The sequence below is a fragment of the Pleurodeles waltl genome, chromosome 1_2, assembly GCF_031143425.1.
Source record: "Pleurodeles waltl isolate 20211129_DDA chromosome 1_2, aPleWal1.hap1.20221129, whole genome shotgun sequence".
Lineage (NCBI taxonomy): Eukaryota > Metazoa > Chordata > Amphibia > Caudata > Salamandridae > Pleurodeles > Pleurodeles waltl.
The window spans coordinates 906,200,061-906,220,454 of NC_090437.1; positions in this window are offsets into that span (position 1 = coordinate 906,200,061).

Consider the following 20,394-nt stretch of genomic DNA (forward strand, 5'->3'; position numbering starts at 1 on the left):
GGGATAACTATATAGTTAAGCCACACAGGAAGTGTTTCATCAGTTGGTAGGGCACCCCTAAGAATGCTCACCACATTGGTTAGGGAGTGGTCAGGAGTTTTCTCCCAAACAAATGATAGCTTTGGGCATAAATGAGGCACCCAAAGTACCCTTTCACCTCTCAACCTGTGTGAGGCCAAAGGACTGCCACTGCTGTTGTGACATGTGAGGAGAACCCTAAGGGCTGGGCCTGCTCCCACTTATACCCAGGAATGAGAAGAGGGCTCCAAGGGTCAGTGAACTAAACCTCTGTTAAGCTTTGTAGACCCAAATTCTACAAGACATCGTGTTTCCTGAAGGGCCTAGCAGACTAGTTCCAACAGGGCCTGTCCTTGACCCTGCAGGTGGCTTCTCCTGGAGTAAAGCCTGACTTCTGAGTGGCATTCCTAAGGTCCTAGTGCTCTTAGATAAATGGCAGAATATACAACTCCAGCCTAACCCTAACATCTGAGACTAACAGACGCTATCAAAGATTTTTGTGTGGAGAACCAACAGAAGACCAGAATCAACCTACCAAGAGAACCCGCCAGGAGGACATCACCAGTGGGCCTAACTTTGTCTCAGCTCAGCTATGCTCAACACCACAACAGCAAATCTGATTTAGCAGGTCTGATGCAGGCTAGCTTCTAATGACTTCAAGCCATTTCTGAATGCAGCCTCCAGCCTTGGCCCACTGAAGGAATCTGGCTTCCAAAAAAAGAAAACTAAGGACCTCATTTATATTTTGGCAGTAAAGCAATTGTTTTGTTACAGCAATACATTAAAAACATAAGTAAATAATACTTCCATCACCCTTGTCACTACATTTTAACTATTCATTCACTTCTTCACACCAAATTTGTAGGTATTGTCATATACAAAATATATATGTATGAAGGAAACTCTGCTTCTCCAGCATGTCTGTTTTATGATGTTGAAATTAGAGATCTGTATGTCACTAGTGATGAATTGGCATTGAGATAGGATAGGAGTCCTAAGTAATTTTGTATTACAAAGAAATAAGTGATTTTATGAGCCCACATACCTGTTAGATGGGAGCTCTTTTTTTAAATACGTCCCATGTGTCGTTCTCTATATATTCACAATAGCCATGAAGCAGCATGACTATCATCTTCTAAAATGTCTCTCTTGTGCACCAAGGTGTCAGAGTTACATTTTCTATAACTCACTGCAGCTAACTCTTCCCATCAACTGAGCAGTAATTTTGTGATCCTCAACTGTGGCCTGCCCAGTTAAATAGGTGACTAAGTGGCGACGTCACTGAATCACTGAAGCAGAATGTGCAACTCCAGCCTAACCCAAACATCTGAGACTCACAGGGGCTATCAGGGATTTTTGCCTGGAGAACCAACAGAAGACCAGAACCAGCCTACCAATCCAACCCACCATGACGACATCACCAGTGGGCCTAACTTTGTCTCAGCTCAGCTATGTTCATCACTGCAACAGCCAATCTGACTTAGCAGAAATTAAAGTTAAGTTCAAGCAGTAACAGCAATTTTAAAAGGCAAGGAACCATATAATAAATGTGAAAAATCAATATTGAAAAAAGGAGAAAACAATATTAGGTAAAGGGACATCAAACGGGAATCAGAGATATGTGTTTTGAAACATTTAAGGCAAAATGTGTTAAGAAAAGGTAAAACACCAGACAAAGGTGACCGTTTGCAGTTGATTGGGTCCTAGGTATAATTTCAGGGTGACGACTAGGGTACAGCAGTCAAATACACACATATGGTTGTTCATGGTCTGAAATTTCAAAATTGTTCAGTGGGGCAAGGTACAAGGCTGTGACCAGTGAGGGCCTTTTTAAGTCACATATATCAATGTTTATCTCTTGCTGGAGCTATTTATTTTGCTACCAAATACTAAGAGTGAGAAAAACCTGGATTTCATAGCTTCTGATATCTGTTTGTGGGTTGGATAAATTTGACACCTCACTCTGGGCCAAGGCTTCACCTCCAGATAGTCACTTTTTAGAATCCTCAATAGATCAGCAGGTCAAAGCCAGAAGCTGAAACCGGGCAGGACTCTTTTGATTGTATATTTTTGTTGTGAGGTCCTGTTAAAAAGCTCTGAGAGGGACAAGCCTGGCTTTCCTGGCATAATGACTCACACTTTTCTCTAACTACTGAGAAAGGCTTTTTCTGGTCAGTCCTGTGCCCACCAGCTACTCATGCCAGGAGTCTAGGCACAAGGTTTCTCTTCAGCCAGGCATCCTGCACTGCAAGGCTTCATTCCTCTGTGAGCAATTGGGACCTCTTAGAGTCAATAATCTTTCTGTTTCTTTGTGTCCCTGAAGCAGACAAACAGGAGTCCAAACATTAGACCACTGGAAACAGTTACAGTCCCCAGGGGCCAGAGTGACCCAGGAGTCATTGAGACCTTCAGTCCTTGAGCAAACCCTTGTATTTGAGCAGAAGCCAGAAGTCATGAGTCTTCTTCCTGCAGGGCCTTCTGTTTTACGTGGAGTCTTCTCGTGTCCAGGTATGTTTGGAGGAGATTGTGGTTGACATGCTACATTATCCTATGCACTAAGCAGGGATTGAAAAATCTACCATCCAGTACTAACTATTTTTTCACAGTCCTCACCTCTCTTTTCACAGTACATACTTTTTGCTTTCCTGTAGAATTGCCATTGCTAATATGGCAGAACCCTTTTCAGCCAATAGGAACGCCTGTCTTCAACTCCTTCACCACTCCCTTTTTTTGATCAGCTCTTCCACCTAACAGTATTATTCTATACCCTACTGTGACAACAGCCTGAGTGTCTCAGAGGGCCATGGGAATGAATAGGAGAAACCCTCCCCATTATCTTTGTTCTACTTTCTGTTCCTGTGCACTCACAGACAGCTAAGTGGCCAGAACCTACCGCATCTGCTCTCCTTAGGCTCAGAGGCAGGATAGCAGGGGTGTTGCTCTGGAGAGGGGGTTTAGTAATACACCACCCCTGAAAAAATATATTCTGTAATAAATAGTTGAATACAGTGCTTTCAGTCGGGTAGTGTGAAGTGTCTGTCAGATTCCACCTATGATTTGACAAAAAACACACACACCCTATCTCTTCTATGTTTTGAAGGCCTTAGAGATGTGATTAGTTGAAAAATATAAAAAAATAGATACTTCTAACAATATGCACTCCTGTCTCTTTCCACTTCCCCTTAAGCCACCCTCATTCCCTGCTTCTCCTATAATGTGTTTTAATAAGTTGTCCCAAGTTGATTATTGGGAAACCTGAAGCTCACACCTCCATACTCATACTGACCAATCTACACCATTGCAGGCTAGTGTCATTTTAGCCAGACGTATTACCATCTCAGCCAAGGATGTGTTTTCTAGCTCTGAAGTGGTTGGCAAACAAAATTTGTTTTAGGGTGATTTTGGCTCTAGCAGCACAACGTACATTTTCATAACGTTATCTTCCTTCTAAGTTAGCAAAAATCTAATGTCCACAAGGCATCACATTTTTAAAATTAAGGAAGAAATAACTCAAACATATGTTTCTTGCATTTTTCCAAGTGGGAATAGGAAATAAAGATTTTAATCCATTGGAGCTGTATTTAGAGAAAACTTAGCAAAGTCAACATGTTCTAATTGCTTTTGAGTTTTAGTTTACTATGAGAATATACTAACCATTGTGTGTAGAGTGTTCTATGTGTTAGCATCCTGACTGTGGGCATATAAGGTACACTTTAGTGTTGACTTTGAAATACATAAAAATAGGCTTTCCGTTCATGACAGGGGCACTTTTTACCTGTCAACTGACACTGCACAGCATTTAAAATGTAGCCAAGCCAGAGCACAGTGGGCGGTGGTCCTTCCAGAAATATACTTTTGTCATATGTATGGGTAGATTAAATTCACATTGCAGTCCACATATGATGTTTAATCTTCCATGCCATATTTGCATTCTAGTCATTATTTATAATGGACTTTTTTGTAGATTAAATAGGCCATAAACGTAGCTCCAATTTCCCAACAGCTGTTTCAGGGATACATACAACCTGCTTTACTGCTTTTTAGCAGTATTAAAGTACACAGAGTCCTACAGCCTTCAAAATCAGACAGGCCAAAATGGGGGATCACAACAAAAATAGGTTAATGTCTTACATATAGGAAGTTTGAATCATAGGCCAGTATTAATTAGAGTTACTTAAAGAGATGGATGATTGGAAGGATGTGACACTTTCCTTCTCTTTTTATATCTTCGGTGAAATGGAAATCTTTAATAAATATAGACAAATATTATCAAGAGTAAATAGAAAATTAATGATTGAAAACTCATTTAAATTTGAGATACTTTTGGAGATGATGATCAGACACCTTAAGAGTTGACTATGTATCTATAATGATGTTGCCAAGATGCCTGTAATTAATTAGACTATTTTAGAGTGCACGTATGTGTAAAGGATTTCTAAGAGACGCAGTGTGTAATGAATTGTAGATAGTGTCTGTAAATATTTTATTTTGAAAAGTGAATGACAGTGAAATACAATCTGAGGAGTGGTAATTAAGTTTGAGCTTGTTTAGTCCTGCAGGGTCTGAGTTTGTGTGGTATGTTGCAGTGCTTGTGAGAAGCTGTGCAGGACCCATGACATTCAGCACAGCAATCCAGGTTATTGGATAAACCGACGATCAGCTACACCCAAGTCAAACTGTGTGGAAAGGGTGGACGTGTTGCTGGCTGCAGACTGAGAGTCCTTATGATTGACATGTGTAATTATACTTTCTTGGATTCCCCCATTCGGTGTGATCTCTGGAATTTTGCAGAAGAGTTTGATGTGCTCATGACAGACCCTGTTCTCCCACTGACTTGCTGTCTTACCGTCTTAGAGTGCTGCGAAAAACCTGAGCCTGGTGTCCTCCCCCCGCCAGCATGAGTAGTTGTGAAGTAAGGGGAAGATGACAGAGGAGACAGGGAAGGCAGAGGGTATTGCTGCAGGGGAGGGGGGTTTGTAGGGTAGGGGTCCATGCAGCACCAATACATCTTGCAGCTGCCAACTTGCTATTTTGCAACAACAAAATAATGTTATTGACAGAATCTTTGGGTCATATGTTGCTGCAGACGCAAGGAGTATAAAACCTAGGAACTTTACATGCTTGTCAGCTCCAAAGAGCGGCACATTTAGTTTCTGTCTGAAATTATAGATAATCCAGCATTAGTATCCTTGAATACACAAGGGCAATTTAATTATACATCCTTCACAGAATAAAATATGAGTAATATAAGTACATTTGTCAAGTTGTCAATTCAGTGGAATGATGATTAAACAGAAAGTGAAAAGATGGTCTTCCAGAAAAAAATCAAGTATCCTAGAGCCAATAACTAGAATAATGCTAGAAAACACCTACATCAAAGCAAGAGTGTTGATGAAAAATCTACTACAATATTTAAGGTCCCTAAAGTATTTGAGAGCAAAGATAAAGAAGAGTAAGGCATTTTAAAAAGAGTTGAGCAGAAGAAAGGAATCAACTATGATTTAGCAAAGAGGTTTACATCTATATACATTGAAGAATTGTAAGGTTATGGGAGATAAAAACCAAACTGAGTTAAATATGAGCAAATTAATACTATCAACGTTGTCTCAAATACACCTACTTTAGTCACTTAAAGCATCCTATGAAGGGCCTCCGCCTGAATGTCAGATTTTGAATATGAGTGAGTCCATAAATTAGGAGCCAGAAAAGCTATGGGAGGTCTGTAACTGTCTTGTGGGAGGGGATACTAGTAGAAAAAAGACATCTCAAATGGGTTATCTGGTGCCAATTGCGGGAAAGATTGGAAACCATAAAAATGAATCAATAGTGACTATAATGGAGCAAATGCCCGACACAGAAGGAATAATATAGCAATCAGCAGTGGAAATACATAAACTGTACATTTTGCAAAAATGGCTGCAAGACGATAATCCCTCCAAAACAAGTCATATTAAAACTTACATGACAAAGTGTGCTTAAACAGTGATAGTTTTTGGCTCCGCAATAGAGAATGTGGATATCAAAAGATCCCCCGGAGTTAAAATTCACAAACTGAAGGTTCACACATGTTAGAAATGGGGTCTTTGGTTGGCAGTCAGGTTACCCCCTCTCCAAGCAAGACCCTCACTCTGGTTAGGGTAAGTCACACACAATCCAAATTATCCTGTGCTCACCCTCTGGTAGTTTGTCACTGACCAGTCAGTCTTAACTTAGAAGGCAATGTGTGAAGTATTTGTGCAATAAATCATGCAATAACACAGTATAGCACCACAAAAATACACAACACAGTGTTTTAGACAAATATAAAATTTGTATCTGGTAAAATTCAGGTCAAAACTATTAAGATACAATAAGTATATGTTGAGACATCACTGTAAAAGTGATACAAAGTGCTTTAGTCTTTTAAAAGCAATGTGTCTTTCATGCACAAAGACCCTGGTTCACATTCAAAATCTCCACAAGGAACCGCAGAGGAGGAGATGCATGGAAAACAAGGAAGTGTGCATCAATTTCTCGGGCCGCACATGGCGATGCATCGTTTAGTTTTCATACAGGGATGGCTGTGCATCAATTTCTGGTGCTCAGTCGTGGATCCTCTTTGGGTTGCAGAGTTTTCAGACGCCCCGGGGACAATGCGTGGAAATTTCTACCTCACTGCAGGCACTGCGTCAATCCCTCTCTGGAAGTCAGGCTGCGTCATTCCGGCTCGTCTGTGCTGCGATCCAGCGGGCTGTGTGTCGAATTTCCGGTCACTACAGTTGCGCTGCATTGATCTTCTCATTGCAAAGTCGGGCTGCGTCGTTCAGGTTCGGCGTGCAGTGAATTTTTCAATGTGGTGCAGGCTGTGCATCGTTTCTGGCAGGCTGTGCATTGATTTTCACCGCACTAGGAGTCCTTCTTGTAGAGATTAAGTCTTTTTGGTCTTGAGACTTCAGGGTACAGGACGCAAGCTCTAGCCAAGCCCTCGGAGAGCACTTCTCACCACAGCCAGAGAGCAGCAAGGCAGCAGGGCAACAGCAAGGCAGCAGTCCTTCACAGAAAGCAGTCAGGTGAGTCTTTTGGGCAGCCAGGCAGTTCTTCTTGGCAGGATGCAGGTTCTGGTTCCGGTTCTCTTCTCCAGGAAGTGTCTTTAAGGTAGAGTGTCTACCTCGGAAGTGTCTAAGTTGGTAGGGTCAGAGACTCTGCTTAAATACGCAAATGTGCCTTTGAAGTGGGGGAGACTTCAAAGAGTGGCTTAGAAGTGCACAAGGTCCCCTTTCAGTTCCATCCTGACTGTCAGGGTCCCATTAGAGGGTGTGGCAGTCCTTTGTGTAAGGGCAGGCTACTGTTCTTTGACATGTAAGTGTCAAGCCTCCACCCTCCCAGCCCAGAAAGACCCATTCAAAATGCAGATGTAGGCAAGTGAGGCTGGGTATCCTGTGTTTGGGGTGTGTCTGAGTGAATGCACAAGGGAGCTGTCAACTAAACCTAGCCAGATGTGGGTTGGAAGGTACAGAAGGATTTAAGTGTAGAGAAATGCTCACTTTCTAAAAGTAGCATTTCTAAAATAGTAATAAAAAAGCCAACTTCACCAGTCAGCAGGATTTTGTATCACCATCACCTACTCCTTTCAGATCAGCAGCTATCACTCAGACAGTATATGGGGGTAGCCCCAAAGCTATCCTATGAAAGGAGCAGGCCTCACAGCAGTGTAAAAACACATTTAGGAGTTTTACACTACTAGGACATATAGAACACACATGTTCATGTCCTACCTTTTACCTACATAGCACCCTGCCATAAGGGCTACCTAGGGCCTACCTTAGGGGTCACTTATATGTAGAACGAGGGGAGTTTAATGCTTGGCAAGTACTTTTGAAAGCCAAGTCGAAGTGGTAGTGAAACTGCACACACAGGCACTGCAGAGGCAGGCCTGAGACATGGTTAGTGAGCTACTTGTGTGGGTGGCACAACCAGTACTGCATCCCACTAGTAGCATTTAATTTACAGGCCCTGTGCACATGTAGTGCACTTGACTATGGACTTTTAAGTAAATTAAATAAGCCAATTGGGTGTGAGCCAATCTCACCATGTTTGGAGGAGAAAGCATGTGCACTTTAGCACTGATTAGGAGTGGTAAAGTGAGCAGAGTCCTAAAGACAGCAAAAATAGGGTCAGAAAAAGAGAAGGAGGAAGGCAAAAAGCTTGGGGGTGACCCTACAGAAAGACCATTTCCAAAAACACAGAAATGCATCCCCATTCTAATAAAGAATGATTGATATTACATAATCTTCTGAGCTATCAAGAAGGCATGAACCCTTTGGGGAATACCATACTTATGACAGCAAATGAAGGCAATAAATTAACTGGAATACCTACAACTGGAATCATCTTTCTATCTCATCCGTAGTGTGTCAATTATGGAGAAGATTAAAGTGAAGCTTAATGGGTAATCCCTCAACATATAGGAGAATATGCTTTAGTGAATGACAATCCATGTTACAGACAACTTTGGGTTTCTTGACCATGATGAATTGGTGGAGAAGCCCCTCTGCTTGATATTTTCAGGAAAATTTGAATTTGGCGGTTCTACCAGTCTTCTAACTCAAAACCAAGATTAGAAAGCAAAAACAAATAATGTGTCAGACATAGTTCTTGATGCAAAACAAATAGAATTTTCTCTTCACTGTGGATACCTTATGTGAAAATAGTATACGATTGGAGGTCGGCAAGACTCCCCTAAGAAAAGGTATGGGAATAGGGGCCATCCATCCCATCTTAGGCTCCATCATGATGGTCACCATACAGCACATCTTGGAATCTGTCTAGAATCTACCCAAAAAATGTAGTGAAAGGTTCTGACTATAATAGCGAGATGACTTCAGCAATACTAGAGCATCTTATAGAGTTAAAACCAGGGCCTTCTAAAAGTGCTCAAGGCCCTTTAATTAGATCTTCCAAAACTGATAAAAGATCACACACTCTTACAGATCCCATCTGTTTTGTAAAAAGAGAGACTAACCAGTGACAATAGTTTCGAGAGCACACCGGCTCCAATTTAAAAGCCACAAACACCCTTAAAAGTCAATTTAGATAGTAAATGTTATTGAAATTGACCCTTTAACTTGTACAAAGCAGGGTGAGTAAAAAGACATCTAAGGAAGCATTACGGACTAATGAAACTAAGAAGACTAAGGAGGGTTTCCAGATTTTCAAGGAAAAGTACAATGCGTGGGGTAGAGGGTCAAGAAACTAAAATAAAAAGAAGCAAGTGGACAAACATTACAGAAAAGGAAATCAATTTTTCCACCTTAATAATACTTATGTTAGTCACGCAGAGGAGCCATAATTTATATTATATGTAAGTAATTCACCAATTGCCTCTCCTCTAGATAGAGACATTGACGAAGTGAAGAAAATAAGTAAAATGAAATGACATGTCATAGCAGAGATTCCCCTAATAAAAGTTTTAATTGAACAGGAAAACATGATGGCCTCCTGGAGTGCTTAAGGTAGTGGCTACTTATATATCAGAAGTAACACACCTGCTGCTTGCCATTACTGAGGAGTTACAAACCAATGATGCTACAGAAATAAAAATGACAGAAACTGAGTGTACTACTGGGGGAATGATCACGGTCGGAAGATGAAACGCACAGCTAATCAATAAGTTGGATAATCATCTGCCTTTACAATAGTCAATAAATTTGCAGGGTGGTCAGCCAATACATTTATACATGCGGTTCAATGTTATAAAAAATGACATCCAGTGTTATTGATCTTATCACTTTCCAGGCTTACATTAACAAGCATTAGAATAGGCGAATGCCGAATCTGGGTAATATTTATCAGAGAATATATGGAAAAGTGTTTTATAAAATTATCTGACCAGATTAAAGACACAGCCCCTAGATATTGGACAGTATTATTTATTGCAAAAAGGGTGATTTTGAAGAAATAGGGAAAGTGAGGTAGATGAAACGCCCAAATCTGTCAGCTCATTCCTTACAAAATTAGCCTGGAGATCATATGACATTCGACATTTATCTAATCTTACGCTCCAAAATGATGGTTGCCATACAACACACCTTGGAATCTATCTTGAATTTACTGAAAAAGGTAGTGAACGTTGACTTTCTAGTCTAACCGCAAAAGCAGTGCAAACTTACTGATCTCTTTAGCTGACAGCCACAGCAGACTGAGCCAAGACATTCCGTCCAGGGCAGCAGCCACTTGAGACCAAGAGAAGCCGTGAAGATAACGAGTATTATTGAGAATGCTAGGTCGAGAGTAGGAGAAATATCACAAACTGGGTAAGAAGGTATTTCAGATTGGTGAAAAAGTGTGCAACTGATAGCATAGGTACCTACTGGTGTCATAATTTAACAAAGTCTCTGGAATCTCCTAAGCACCTACATTGACAAATTTGATTAATTAAATAATGATTATGACAACTAAAAACGTCTAATATATTTATAAGAAATCCATTATTATATCAAAAAACTCCAGACAATAAAAAAATGTACCTCAAATTACATGGTATATTTATACACTAAGACAGTGTTATATGAGATGGAAGAGTTGAAGGATCCTTTCAGACTAGGATTTTATTCTCTTATGTTCAGTCATTGAAAAGATACCCAACCAACTGATGTTTTTCTATTAAATTCCCGCTTTATCAAGGCTCCTTTGATCTTATTTTGCATGTCTTTCATTTCATGATATATGGGGGCATAGATATGCTCTGTTTGTGCAGGATTTGTGTCATTTATTTTTTTACACAAATCTGGCACAAACTTAACTCCGTATTTATATTTTGGCACTAGACATGTCTAGTGCCAAAATATTGGAGTTAAAGTTATTTTTTGCCTTGCATCAATAAGATGCAAGGTAGGTGTTCCTGGGCAAAAAATTACTCTAAGGCCCTAGCGCCTTATTTTTCCTCCCGTGCAAAATCACGCGCGGGGGGAAAGGAGGAGTCAAAATATGTTTTGTTTAACGCCTGGGTCAGGGCAGGGGTTAGGGGACCTGTGGGCTTATTTCCATGGTGGGACACCATGGAAATATGCCCACAGGTGCCCTCCCCAGGCCCCAGTGACACCCCCACTCACACCAGAGGGACAGCGGAGGATGGGGGACTCCATCCCAGGTAAGTATAGGTAAGTACAGGTAAGTTTTTTTTTTTTTAAGTGCCATTGGGGGCTCTGAAATGGACCCCCCTACATGGCACTGGGTGCAATGGCCATGCCCAGGGGACCCTGGTCCCTTGTGCTGGTCATTGGGGTGGTGAGCATGACTCCTGTCTTTTTTAAGACACGAGTCATGTGGTATGGATGGTTTTGCATCAGAAAATTACTCTAGGCAGGTTCGAGTCATTTTTTTTATTTTTTTACTCTAACCTGCCTAATAATTTTTTTGGGTGCAAAACCCCGTTCTTCCATATCGCCAGCCCCACCTGACTAACAACATTTTTTTATGCTAGCCTACCCTTTGCAACGGCTTGCACCATTCCATAAAAATGGACCCGGCTGGTGCACAGAAATGGTGCAAGCCGGTGCTAAACTTTTTGGTGCTAAACTGCGTTAGTGCAGTTTTGCACCAAAAAGTATTAATCAGGGCCGTGGTTCGTAATATCTGGGCGATACAAAGTAAAACGCCCATTGGCGTCATAGAGAATTAACTACAAATAATCAGTAACATGCGTCCAATGACCAGTATTAATAGTTAGTGTCTGCTTTAAGGCAACAAACGCTTGCACGGCCATCGAGGGCAGCACAGTCCCTCTTGAACTGGCAGCCAAACTGTAAATCAGGCCGCAAGTATTTTTCACATCATGTCATTTATGTTTTATTTGAATCCTAATCAACTCGCTACTGAGTTACTTTGTAGCTTCCAAAATTAAGAATAATAAGAAATTCAGAATGTCTTTATGAGAATAAAAGGTCGAAAATTGGGTAGCAGTTATCAGGAACGTTTCTCTCTCTGACAATGCTGACGCTTTTTCGTATTCCCGTTGACATTTTCAAAGGGAAGGTTACGCAATCATTCTCTTCTTTAACAGTTTTCACAGGGCCCTTTTCCCGGTGCACTGCAGAAATAATGCCTGAGAAAGGTTGCCCATTGGAAACAAATACCAGGCTTAAGTGAATGTGACTAAGAAAATAAAAACGATTGTACATATGGTTTCAGACTTTGTACAGACCTTCACAGATTGTATGCATGTCAAGATGATGTCGGCATACACAAGTCAAAACTAATAACCATCAGAAATAGTCTGCCCGAGAGCATGCGGTTCTGATGTTTTCGATCATGCTTGGAGTGACCACGTTCCTTGATATCTGCCTCCGGATGTTCACTGTTCATCACTTAAGAACAGGTTTTGCTATTGTTTATGGCAGGGAGTGATAAACAGATTAGGCGCACTGCAAACATTAAAGACTATGAGAAATAAGCTTTGTATTTTATTAACATTTAACCCCTGAAATTCTTCCAATGTATGCATATTTCCATGTTACCAATATTAGGACAAGAATGAGCACCAATGCACAGACAGAAAGAAGCTGTTAATACTAAATAGCAGGATTCATGACAAAGAGTGCTGCCAACATTACTGCAGAGGTTTCCTGAAAACAATCCACGTTTTTTGACAACACGAAAGAGTCTGGGTAATGTTATTTTCTAATTGTAAATTATTCCTATTTTCCCCTGTTGCAGTTTGGAGAACGTCATTTTTATGATGTTTTATACATTTTTTATGTTTGTTTTTTTGATTTCTATGTTTATATTAGTAAAGATCAAAAAAGCAGTGAGGATTGACATATAGAGAAGGCTGAATACCCACTTTCTGGTGAGAAGTTTTTGAATACATTACTCATATCACAGTTTTTTTCACATCTTTTTGAAGGCATCATCCTTTTTAGGCCAAATGATGTCTGATATAGTAATGATCCACATAGAAAGAAGAGTGTATCCAATATTATCCCACTGACTCACCTTAGAACTTTGGTTGAAGAAATAATAAAAAAGAAATAGGAAGTCTGAAAGATAGTTTGTTTTTGAATTGCAGATTGCTATCATTGCATTCTGTCCATCCACTTTGCACCTTAAAATATACAGTATAATGTCCAGATGTTATATTAAGGCCTCTGTGGAAGATGATGGCCAACGTACAGTATGTTCTCTCAGAAATAGCTATTTGTCCAACTTTAAAGTTTGTAATCTCGGTGCCCAATTTTGATTTATCTGCTCTACATCATTGCAACATTGCTATAATATATTTACCACTTCTAGGTATAAGCAATGTAGACAACACATTTGATTTACAAGCTTGTCAGGCCATATTTTGGCCACTCTTTTTATTAGCTTTTCAAAAGACACGCTTTTGCAATCTGGCAGAGTTAAGTACAGAAATCACTTAGATTGGATTTCAGTTTTAGATGAGATAGAGCAATCTTCACACTCATGGTTCAATGCAGAACTGAGTCTAAAAATATCATCAATATTCACATTTTCTTCTTCTGAAATTCCCAGGATCACCATAATAAATTCCTGTGCATCTTGTGGGGCATTTAGATCAAATGCTACAGATCCACTATGTTTGTCTACTAGTTCTCAAATTCCTTGTATTACAGTTCTGTTATGAGAAAAGCATTGAAGGCAATTTAATAGTGCTGTGCCCAATGTGTTCCGTGGTTTTCTCCTGGATTGCATTTACTACATGTGGTAGATGGAAGAGAACAGTGAGAACGACATTAGCATAGCAGTTAACACCACTAGTGTTATTCAACTGGTGACCTACAATATTTCCATCCTTTTCTATTTTTCTTTTCTTCAGACCTCCTTCTTTAGTTTTGCTTTCTGTCTTTTCTATAGTCTTTTTTGGTTGTTGTGAGAGAACAGGGCTGATTGCAGAGGACCCCTAACCTTTTGCCCCCATTTTCCACTTTTTGCTGGTGTTTTCCTGACTCTGATGGTGCCCTGGGTACTGCTAACCAGTTCCAGGGCCCGTGCTCTGTGTAAACTCAGTATGCAAATTAGGCTAATCATTATTGGCTAAGTCAACCTACCTATAAGTCCCTAGTATATGGTAGGGCAAGTAGGTTTAGGGACCCCAGCATAGGTAGTGCACCCATAGGTGCACTGTTGAGGTGCCCAGTGTAATTGTAAAGTTACATGCAAATTCGACTTTGGAATTAAAAGTAATCCAAAGTTCCAAAGTCTTAAACTACCTTATTTTTACATATACGTCACCCCTAAGGTGTGTCCTATGTGCCCCTAGGGCTGGGTGCCATGTAACTATAAGCAGGGACCTCATGAAAATAGTTTTATAAGCCCTGGTGAGGAAAAACAGCCAAATTTGTTTTTCCCTCATTGTAGTGAATGGCCTCCAGAGGCTAGCATGGGGAGACTTTATTTTAATTTTAAAAGTCCCCTTAAGTAACAGATGACAGAAGTTTGGTATCAAATTATTTGTTATAATACATCCCACAACTTCCAGTTGTTGGATTTAATATAACTTGTTCAAGTAAAGAGTTTTAAACTTTGCCTGAAAAGTTGCCAACTTCAGCCCTGCAGTGTTTTTGCAGCAGTGCTCTGATTGGCCAGCCTCTGGCAGCCTGGCCAGGCTGCCTTGATGAGGTGTGAAGTGGCCTGGCTCCACACAAAGAGATGTGCCTGGGGGAGGAGATCGCCCCTCAGCAGATGGTGAAGCAGGAAGGGGGAGGGCTGCCAAACGGGTCTTCAAAGGCAGAGAAGGATATTTGGAGCAACCCAGCAACACCCTCACATCCTGCAAACCCAATTAGGTGCCACGTTGATTAGATTAGGAGAGGGCAGGAGAGGGGCGTGTTTAGGATTTTTAGCCACACCAGTGGGTGGGCTCAGCCAGATGTAACCTCCAAAAATCACTTTCAGCCATGATGGATTTTTGACGAATGTTGCTCCCTGGGATTGATTTTTGCCACACTTCCCAGGAAGTGGTCATCACAGGGGGAAGGACCCTGCCTCTGATTGGAGAACCAGGACCCCCTCTTTTTTCACCCAGGAGCAGGGATAAAACTGGCAGACCTGCACTCACACCTCAGATCCCTATCAGATTCCAACAAGGAAGAACTACAGGAGAAGAAGGACCCCTGACCTGCACCTGGACACTGCATTCTGGAGGACTGCACCAGTTGCACACTTGGGCTTCACTATTAAAAGGACTTTACCTGTCTTCTACTTCTTCAAGAAGGGACTCCCTGTTTGCTACAGGTACAAAGGTGCTGCCCAGTGTCCCCTGCATCAAGTTCTGTAAGCAGAGTCCAGCTGACCAGCGTCCAGTGGCCATTTGAGGAGTCTGACGTTGTGCATTCTGGGAATTGTAGTCCCAACTCCCAAGGAGCAAATCAGAGCTTCTGGAACCTTGGATCAAGTTGTGGACACTTCAAGGACACAAAAAGGACCTCTGGAAGAAGATCCAGAAGTTTGGAAACATTTGGAGCAACTCCATAAGTTGAAGAGGTGCATTGTGGGAGTTGTAGTACCAGACCCCAAGAGGCACACCAGAGCCTCTGAACCCTTGGCTGGTGCTGTGGATCACTTTCCTGAATCAAACACTTCTGAAAGTAAGTGTGACAGTGTTACCTCATGGGTGCCCTGAGCGCTGGACTTTGTTCCTACCCAGTGTGACCTTTTTTAACCCTTTGAGCACGGGTTGCTTCTATGCGCTATAAAGCATTAATTCTTTAAAAATGCATATCTCCGGTTCCCCTTATCCGATTTTATTCGTTTCGGTGTCATTTTAAAGATAAAAATATAATCTATTTTTATAAATTGATTTTGGATTTTTAAACTGTTTCCTGTGTTTTATGTAATTACTGTTTTGTGATATTTGTATGCTTTACGCTTTGTCTCCTAAGTTAAGCCTTGTCGCTCGTTGCCAAGCTACCAAGGGTTGAGCTAGGTTTAATTTAATGAGACCTAACTGGGCCTAAGTGGAGGTCAGTGGCCTATTGCTAAGTGTAGGTACTTACCTGCCCTTACCAATAACCCATTTTCCAACAATGGTTGTGTCAGTTTCTGCTTAGGACATCATACCCGTTTTTAAAAACAAGATACTGTCTTAATATCATGTTTACTTCATAACCTGTTGTACTCTCGCATGCAATTTATATCTACACTTAACTTCTTCTCTTCAAAATCAATAAGAAAAACAACAGCTAATGTTCAAACTTGTGACAATGTTACATATGACATTCCTTCTTTAAAAACTGTACTTCCGCTATTAATAAACGCAGCATCAAAACTCAAGCCCTGATACTTGTGGATCGTTACAGCATACACAAGACAAACTAGAAACTGTTTCATCACACATACAGATCTTTCACAAGCAAAAGGCATACAATACATTGTCCAATTTGCTTCACACCATGAACCTGACAAAATCTATAGCTAGGAATTCAACCTCATCACAGTTAGGAAAACGGATAAAATCAACAACTTTAACCATGGCACCATTTACCAATCCTTCTTCAACATTTAAATTAGGTCTTAAAATTCTTCTACAGTTTTTGCAGACACGTAAACACTTCTCTAGTCCCACAGTCCTACAAACAGATTTCTCCAAGGAGTTCAATTTATCTTATAATTTTTCACTGAGTAGTATAGTTACTCCTTGGTGTTTCATTTTGTCAATAGCAGTAATCTCCGAATTGTCTTCATTCTCTAGTGTTAGTAATTCTTCATTAAATGCAGCATACTCTTGAATTGCAAGCATCAAAGAAACTATGGAGCACATTTACAGGTGCCTTGCACGTCCTTGTGTCACCGTAGCATCACTTTTTTGATGCTAAGGAGGCATTAAGGATGGCCCCTCCATGCACCATAATTACAAAGTGGTAATGTAATCCCTTGAGCCACATTACACCTACACCAGGTAAAATGTATGGAAGGGGGGCATTCCCACTCAGGGAGGCCAAAAAACAGGGTGCAGTGAAATTTACTAGATGTCACTACGCAATTATGCTGTCATTTTTAATGCCTGCTCAGGGCAGACGTTAAAGTGATGGTCCCATAATAACCTAGGAGCCTCCCTGTACTTTGCTGGACTAGCGCCATAGTTTATGGAGCTAATCCAGATAAGCGCCACCATAGCATCATAAATTATGACACTATTGTGCTAACATGCATCATGGTGTCATGGGGGGGGGGGCGCAGGGCCATGCAAGAAAAGTGCCATATCAGAGCTTATGTGCCACTTTCTTGTAAATATGTCTCTATATGTTCCCCCTTTACAAATGTTATACATTAGCTCTGCTGCCATCATCTTAGAGGAAAATTGTTTCGTAATAACCTGAGTTTCCAACATCATTTTTCCCTGCTGTGTTAGAATTCCCACCCTTATGTCCTTTAGAATGTTTCCATACTCCATGTCAGAAGCTTGACGCATATTTTTCACAAGTTCATTGTATTCAAAATATTGCCAAATATTGATATTGCAAATACTTCCTAATGAGTTTCAAGTCTCTTCATGTGAAAGAGCTTTGAAAACAACCTGTCCTTTTATAGGAGTAAGTTGTAGTAGGTCTCCAAAAACAATTTAATGCTTTCCTCCAAACAAGACGTCATATTCAATTTTTAAAATCTCTTGCAATCGCAGGTAAACAAAGGCAAGCATTAGATTTGAAACCATGCTTACCTCATCAATAATCAAAAGCTTAATTTTCTTCAAAACTCTTTCTACTGCATGAGAAGCTTCATCAGATAACTTCTGCTATTCAATTTTATTGTCATGTTCTACTGCTAGCATATGCAGTCTATGTAATGTTATTCCCTAAATACTGTGGGCAGATAATCCAGCAGGTCCTGGTACTACACACAATAGGTTTAAATTTGCAGGTAAGTAGAGAAAACCTTTAATTAAAAAGCTTTTCCCAGTACCAGCTTGACCACTGACATATAAAAATATTGGCTTAAATGATGATCAATTACATTCTTTCTTCTCATGAAGAAATCCTTGTTCTATTTTGTCTTTTACTTTAGTATAAATGTCTTTCTGTTTGTTGTTGAGTTGTCCAACTTACTGTTCCAAATCTGCAGATTTCTGTCTAGTTTGTTCCATTGCAGTTTCCATTATATTCATAGCTATTGCAGCTTCCTTTTCAATTACAGGTTATCTGAGAGGATCCTGACATGAAGGTGCTGAACTGTGGCTGCTTTGAGAACTATCCTTAGCTACCTTAGCAGCAATCATTCATGTTGTAGCTCATTGTTCAACTTTTGTAAGTCATTTTTGTACATGGGACACTGAATACTATTTTTGACAGCATTAAAACAATCTTCAGACCAGTAATAATCTCCAAGTAATTCCAATTCAATATGCAAAGGTTTGAACAGTTGAAGAAGTGCTAAATTGAAAAATGTTCTTTTCTCAGGAATTTGATAGCTACGTTTTTGCCGGTTAATTACATTTTGTTTTTCATGTTTCACTAAGCACCCGTCACACAACGAACTGCATATTTTCCTTCTTCTATTTTTTCACTTAGATTACTTCTATATGTGTAGTTTTCATAAAGGCACTTGGCTTCTTGGATAGTATGTATCCATCATATTTGATTTCACAATGACTGTACATTCTGGTTCAAACTCTGCCAGGTGCTGAATCTCAGGGCAATACTTCAATACAATTTCTTGTAGTAGATAGACCAATACTTACCCAGACAAATCCTTTTTTTTAAGAACAAACTTGCTGAACTCAACCTGTCACAGGCTTCATAGGACCCCATTTCCACTTATTATCCTAGTAAATGTTGCACTAAGAATAAAGCAGTTTGACAAGAGTTGGTTGATGTTAATAAAGTTAAACAAGCAGCGTCATACCTGGTACACAATTATGTTTATTACAAAAATGTTAATGTTGAGCCTGATCTTCCAAATGTTAATGATGATGACAGTTCGCATCCAAGTGGGCAAATAGAAAAAAGAAAATCCATCCCGATCTGAGCACATTTATGAGTACTACAGCATCCATCCATTACATTCCAAAGTGGTAATTGGTGATGCTGCATACTTTTTCCAAAATGAACCAAGATAAAGGAGCTCCCATGACTGTGTGAGAAAAGAGTTTAGAGACTCACTGTTTACCCCACTTGTTTCCCAGAGGAGTTGGAGCCCGGTATGATAACCAACCCATACAAATACCAGCAGTGAGTGAGTGTAGGAGTATATGTGTGTCTGTGAGTGGGTGTGTCACTGTCTGAGTGAGACTGAGTGGATACATGAGTGTTTGAGTGTGTGTGTCAGTGTCTTAGTGGGTGTGTCACTGGGTGCATGAGTGTCTAAGAGGATCTGTGAGTGGGTGCATGAGTGTCTGAGTGGCTGTGTGAATGGGTGCAATAGTGATTGAGTGGGTCTGTGAGTTGGTGCATGGGTGTCTTAATGGATCTATGAGTGGTGCATCAGTATGTAAGTTGGTCTGTGAGTGGGTGTGCATCAGTGTCCGAGTGGGTCTGTGAGTGGGTGTATCAGTGTCTGAGTCAGACTGAGTGGTTGTGTGAGTGCCTGCATGGGTCTGTGAGTGGGTGCATGAGTGTCTGAGTGGGGGTGTGAGTGGGTGTATCAGTGTTTGAGTGGGTCTGTGAGTGGGTGCATCAGTGTCTGAGTGGGTATATGAGTGGGTGCATCAGTGTCTGAGTGGGTCTGTGAGAGCGTGCACAAGTGAGTGGTTCTGTAGTTGGGTGTGTCAGTGTTTGAGAGGGGCCATGATTGGGTGGATCAGTGTCTGAGTGGGTCTGTGGCTGGGAGCGTCAGTTTCTGAGTGGTGCTATGAGTGGGAGCATGAGTTTCTGAGTGGGTGCGTGAGTGGGTGCGTCAGTGTCTGAGTGGGTCAATGAGTGGGGCATGAGTGTCTGAGCAGGACTGTGAGTGGGCGCATCAGTGTCTGTGTGGGTCTGTGAGTGAGTGCATCAATGTCTGAGTGGGTCTGTGAGGGGGCTCCTGAGTTTCTGAGTGGGTCTCTGCGTGGGTGCATCAGTGTCTCAGTGGGTCTGTGAGTGGGTGCATCAGTGTCTCAGTGGGTCTATGAGTGGGTGCATCAGTGTCTGAGTAAATCTGGGAGAGGGCATAGCAGTGAGTGGTTCTGTGAGTGGGTGTGTCAGTGTTTGAGTGGGTCCATGAGTCGGTGGGTCAGTGTCTGGATGGGTCTGTGGCTGGATGCATCAGTGTCTGAGTGGGTCAGTGAGTGGGGCATGAGTGTCTGGGTGAGACTGTGAGTGGGTGCATCAGTGTCTCTGTGGGTCTGTGAGTGAGTGTGTGAGTGTCTGAGAGTGTCTTTGACTGGGTGCATGAGTGTCTGAGTAGCTCTGTGAGTGGGTGTGTCAGTGTGTAAGTGGGTCTGTGAGTGGGTACACCAGTGTCTGA